The sequence below is a fragment of the Kogia breviceps genome, chromosome 4 (assembly GCF_026419965.1).
Source record: "Kogia breviceps isolate mKogBre1 chromosome 4, mKogBre1 haplotype 1, whole genome shotgun sequence".
NCBI classification, from domain to species: domain Eukaryota; kingdom Metazoa; phylum Chordata; class Mammalia; order Artiodactyla; family Physeteridae; genus Kogia; species Kogia breviceps.
The window spans coordinates 172475480-172481783 of NC_081313.1; the positions used below are offsets into that span (position 1 = coordinate 172475480).

Below are 6304 nucleotides of genomic sequence, written 5' to 3' on the forward strand. Positions count from 1 at the left end.
CCCTCTGGTAACCATAAGTTTGTTCTCTAAGTTTGTGATTCTGTTTCTGTTTTGTAAATAAGTTCATTTGTATCTTTTTTTTTTTTAGATTCCACATATAAGTGATATCATACGATATTTGTCTTTCTCTGACTTACTTCACTCAGTATGACATCTAGGTCCATCCGTGTTGCTACAAATGGCATTATTTCATTCTTTTTAATGGCTGAGTAATATTCCATTGTATATATGTACCACTTCTTTTTATCCATTCATCTGTCATCCATCATTTATTGTCTGTAGACGTTCTGATGGTGACCATTCTGACTGGTGTGAGGTGATATCTCACTGTAGTTTTGATTTGCATTTCTCTAATAATTAGCAATGTTAAGCATTTTTTCATGTGTCTCTTGGCCATCTGTATGTCTTCTTTGGAGAATTGTCTATTTAGGTCTTCTGCCCATTTTTTGATTGGGTTGTTTGTTTTTTTAATATTGAGCTGTTTGTTGGAGATTAATTCCTTTTCAGTCACATCATTTGCAAATATTTCCTCCCATTCTGTGGATTGTCTTTTTGTTTTGTTTATGGTTTCTTTGCTGTGCAAAACTCTTTGCTTACTATAGCCCTCCCAATTTCCTTTTCCCTTCTTTAAAAGAATGCTCCTCTCCTTGCTGCAGGGGAACTTGCATGCCAAGGTTGCTGACCCCAAATTACAATTCTTTGCTAATCCTGGATAAACAAATATTTTGCTGGAGAAATAATTGGCATCCTATTTGTTTATGTCAACATGGGTATAGAGTTTGGTTTTGAAAGATGAAAATAGTTCTGCAGATTGGTTTCCCAATGTCAATGTATTTCATACTACTGAACTATACACTTAAAATGGTGAAAATGTAAATTTTATGGTATGTGTATATTATCAAAATTAAAAGTAAACTTTTAAGGCAAGACAGTGAACACAACCCTTAGAATGGAAGAAAAATTTTCAAATCATATATTTAAAAAAGAACTTATATTGAAAATATCTAGAGACTTCTTATAAGTTAGTTATAAAAAGTCAATTAACTCAATATTAAATGTGACAAGCATCTGAAGTCACATTTTTCCAAGTAAAATATACAAATGATCAAGGGCATATGAAAAGATTCTGGCCATTATTAGTCATCAAGGAGATACAAATCAAAACCACAATGAGATTCCATGTCACAAAAACTAGGATGGCTAAAATCAAAAAGTGAGGTAATAAGTTTTATCCAGGATAGATGGAGAAATTTGAACTCTCATACAGGTTCGAATGAAGACAAAATAGTGAAGCCACTCTGGAAAAAGTTCTGGGAGTTCCTCAAATATTAAACCTAGAGTTATCATATGACCCATCAATCCCACTCCTAGGTATATGCCCAAGAATATGAAAATACATATTTGTCCAAAACTTATACATGAATTTTAGAGTAATGTGATTCATAGTAGCCAAAAGGTAGAAACATCTAAAGTTCCATTAACAGATGAATAGGTAAACAATGTGTTTTACCCAATCAGTAAAATGTTATTCTGATGTAAAATGAAGGAAATATTGATTTATAATTTTTCCTTGAAAAAACTCATGCTGAGTCAATCAAAAGACCATATACTATAGAATTATTTTCATATGAAAGACCAGGATGGAGAAAAAGAAAGCAGATTAGTGGTTTTCTAAGGCTGGGGATAGGAGGAGGAAGATGGGAAGATTAGCGGTGACAGCTAAAGAGTAGAAGAGTTTCTTTTTGAAGTGAGAAAATCTTCAAAAATTGACTGTGGTGATGAATGCATGTATCTACAAATACACTAAAAGTATGAAAATGTATACTTAATGGGTGCCTTCCACAGTATGTGCCATACATTTCAATAAAGTTGTTCAAATAAATCAATGCATGAAGTGTTTTGCAATGGAAGAGTTTTGCAATGAAGTCTCCTGGGAGTATAAGAATTTCCAGGTTAATTAATACCCATCACTTCGCTTAGTTTTTTTTTTTTTTTTTTTTTTTTTTAATTTATTTATTTCGCTGTGCTGGGTCTTAGTTGTAGCATGTGGGATTTTCCATCTTCCTTGCAGCATGCGGGCTCTTTTAGTTACGGAATACAAACTCTTAGTTGAGGCATGTGGTATCTATTTCCCTGACCAGGGATGGAAGCCGGGCCGCTGCGTTGGGAGTGCGAAGTTTTACCACTGGACCACCCGGGAAGTCCCAATTATCTTTATTTTTGTTTGTGTGGTCGGAATGCTTAAGATCCACTCTCTTAGCAGGCATGGAGCGACTGGCAGGCCCGGCTGCTGCAACGAATGGCTTGGCTGCCGCCACCTTCTCTGGCTCCGCCACAGGGGTCACGGTGGCCGCGGTGCTGTCCTCGAGTTTCCAGCGTGAGGAGGTGGCCGGTGGAGAGAAGCATCATGTTTGAGGCAGAGACCCTGAGGCAGCCCCGCAAGTGGCCTCGTTCATTGCTCTTAACAATGCCGTCACCCTGTGGCAGTTCCTCCTTCAGCTCCTAAAGGAGCCTCAGAACGATCACATGATCTGCCGGACCTCTAATGATGGGCAGTTCAAGCTTGTGCAGGCAGAAGAGGTGGCTCGTCTCTGAGGGATTCAAAAGAACAAGCCTAATATGAATTATGACAAACACAGCCGATCCCTCAGATACTATTATATGAAGAATATCATTGAAAACGTGAGGGGTCAGAAGTTTGTGTACAAGTTTGTCTCACACCCAGAGATTCTGAACACGGTTCCTATGCCAATGGGCAGGATTGAGGGAGACTGAAGCTTTACGCATCAGTGAAGTCAGCAGCGAGAGATCCAAAGATGAGGAGAATGGGGGGAAAAAGAAGCCACCGCAGCCTGGTGCCAAGACCCCTAGTTGCAGTGACTACAGATACTCTGGCTTATATTCTTCATTTGCCCTCAGATCTTTGAACTCCTCCAATAGGAAGCTTTTCTAATCTATAAAGGTTGAGAATCCAGCTGAGAAACTGGCAGAGAAAAATTCCCTTCAGGAGCCAACACCATCTGTTACCTATCATCTTCCAAAAAGCCACCAGTTGAACTTCTTGCTGCCACCAGTTCAACTCACCCAAGTATTTCTCCATCTTCCAAAGAAACTACCCAAGCGCTGGAGACTTGGTCTTCCCCCAAACTGCCTTCGCGAGAAGCACCAGTTTCTGTATCCAGTGCAAATGCCGCTTTTACCACCACACCTATTTCGTCCATTTGCCCTTTTCAGGAACCTCCTAGAACACCTTCACGCCCACTGAGTTCCAACCCAGACATGGACCCAGACATCGACGCAGACATGGAGCCTAAAGACCAGGATTCAGCTTTGCCAGAAAAAGACAAAACAAATAATTCATCAAGGTCCAAGAAACCCAAAGGGTTAGAGCTAGCATCATGATCACAGGCTGTGATCCAAGCCCACTGATTATTACGCTAGCATTATTTTCACAGACACCCTTCTTGACTCTGAGTCCCTTGGTCTCCGGTATCCACATTTGGAGTACTCTCAGCCCTGTTGCTCCCCTAAGTCCAGTCAGACTGCAAGGTACTAACACACTTTTTCAGTTTCCTTCTGTGCTGAACAGTCATGGGCTCTTCACTCTGTCTAGCCTGTATGGACCTTCCACCCCTGGCCCATTTTCCACAGATCTACAGAAAACAACCTATGCACTTGTGGAATGGGAGAAACAAGGAATAAACAGAGACACATTGAACATGAAGATATTTAAAGTGTGCGATTGATACTTCCACAATGATGATAATAGTCTACTGTGATCTCTGCCATTCCCCATTAAAATGCTTTTTTTAGGGTTCCCTTAAAAAAAAAAGATCCACTCTCTTCATAAATTTCAATTATACAATACAATATAAGTGTATCAGATCATCATGTTTTAATCTTTATTTATTTATTTTTTTTTGGTATGCGGGCCTCTCACTGTTGTGGCCTCTCCCGTTGCGGAGCACAGGCTCCGGACGCGCAGGCTCAGCGGCCATGGCTCACGGGCCCAGCCGCTCCGCGGCATGTGGGATCTTCCCGGACCGGGGCACGAACCCGAGTCCCCTGCATTGGCAGGCGGACTCTCAACCACTGCGCCACCAGGGAAGCCCATGTTTTAATCTTTAAATGCAGTTTTATTAGTTAGTTATACTTCAATAAACCTGAGGGGAGGCAGGAAGACTTTTAAGGTATTTTCCAATTTTCAGTACAACTTATTGTTTTTCTTCTATCAGTGGAAATAGGAATACAATTGCCTTGAATGCTGACATTTCAAGGTTTTCTAGGCACACAGGGAACACTGATCTAAGATAAATTTCCTTCTAGGGTAAAATGTACAGCTGAGAAGTTAATGCACACACCTCACAGCTTGCGGTTTGACTGAGATTTGTCCTGGCACCCAGCTAGGGCTGAGTGATTCAGACCTCCTACCAGAGCCAAGTGCTCTGGGATTCTTTAGCTTAAGTACCTAGGGGATGGGGAGGGATTGGTGGAAGGCTCAGCGCTGTCAAGACGCAAAGATGAAACTGGAGCCAACCTCTTTATTACAAACGGTGAGTTCACATCTAAGTGTCTGCCTTTCTTCACAAGAAGCACAGTTCCATGCCAGGCAATCCCAGGCCAGGGAAAAGTTCTGTTACAAACCTTAAGTGCCAGGCGGGGCCAGAGTCCATCCCAGCGGCGCTAAGTGATTCTGCTGAGTCAGGCTTCCTCTCGCAGGTTGTCACTCAGGTACGAGGGGGCGGGGTATTGGGAATCTGTCCAAGCGGGAGGCCGCTGAGGCAGGTGGGTGGGGCGATGCTCCGCACAGGCGTGGATGTCCTTTTATTCTCCAACTGGGGCTAGACAGAACTTTTCCCTGGCCTGGGATTGCCTGTGATAAGAGGATGGCCCAGGCCAGTCCTGCCTGGAAGAAGAGGGTCTTATGTCCTCCAGGGATCAAGGGCTTGGTGTAAGGCTGTGTGGCCAGGCATGGAACTGACCCGCAGAATAGCTCTTAGTAGGGCTGGCAAGCACTCATGAAATTTCCAGAGCGCTCCCCGCCTTCCCAAAGTCAGTTTCCCCTCTCCGATTCACATCATCTAACAACTATTCGTCTCCCGTGGTGTATTTTAAACACACCCAGTATTTTCATTGTTTATCCTATTTGCGCAGAGTCGTGGATTGCACTGGGGAGGGGGGCGATTTGTGGATGTTTTACACGAGCGGAAAGCCGAGAATAACCACTTGGAAGTAGGTGTATGAAATCCCTTCTTCCAATTTTTTTTTTCTTGGAAGAGACATCCTATGGGAAGTCATTTTGTGGAGGTTTTTTTTTTTTTTTCAAACTTTTCTGGACGAGCTAACCTGTGACCACTGCCCATCTCTGGGTTAGTACCCTTCAAGATTTACTCACTTATTTAAATTTCTTTTTTCAATAGTGTAAAATGTACTTAATTAATAGAGCTTGAAAGACTGTATAAAATATTTCCAAAGAGGCAAGAAGGGTAAATTTCAGGGGAAAAAAAAAATCCAGTGTTACATTCCAGTTGTTAAGAATTTTTATTTCACAGGCTTCCCTGGTGGCGCAGTGGTTAAGAATCCATCTGCCAATGCAGGGGATATGGGTTTGAGCCCTGGTCAGGGAACTAAGATCTCACATGCCGCAGGGCAACTAAACCTGCGTGCCACAATTACTGAGCTCATGTGCCTCAAACTAGAGAGCCGGCGTGCCACAAACTACAGAGCCCATGCGCTCTGGAACCCGTGTGCCACAGCTACATAGCCCACGCACCCTGGAGCCTGCATGCCACAACTAGAGAAGAGAAAAAGCCACATGCCACAACTAGAGAGAAGCCTGCAAACCACAGTGAAAGATCCTGCATGCCTCAACAAAGATCCCATGCAGCCAAAAATAAATAAATAAAATAATAAGTAAATCTTAAAAAAAAAAGAATTCACACTGGATAGAAACCCTATCAATGTCAGGAATATGGGAAATCCTTCACTTGTCTCTCAAGTATTCAAAGACACATGAGACTGCACACTGTGTAGAAACCGTATAACTTGAAGAATGTGGGAAAGGCTTCTTTGATCTCTGGACTTTAGGAAAGGATGAAAGGATTCACTAGATAAAACATCTTGTTTTTAAACAGCCTCAGAAAGACTTCAATTGGCCCACATCCTTAGATGTGAAAACTCCCATGGAGAAGAAATATAAATGTAAGTAACATTAGATAGCTTGATGGAAAGTAATCCAAGCCTAATGTTCCAGAAAACATTCAGTATGAAAAAGTTGTTTTAAAAGTTCATAAACATGTTGTGT

At 41.9% G+C, this 6304-nt stretch overlaps 1 pseudogene; it reads left to right on the forward strand.

Annotated features, from left to right (window-relative positions):
- Positions 1 to 2265: 2265 nt before the first annotated feature.
- Positions 2266 to 3746, forward strand: LOC131755829 (ETS domain-containing protein Elk-4 pseudogene; annotated as a pseudogene).
- The last annotated feature ends 2558 nt before the right edge of the window (positions 3747 to 6304 follow it).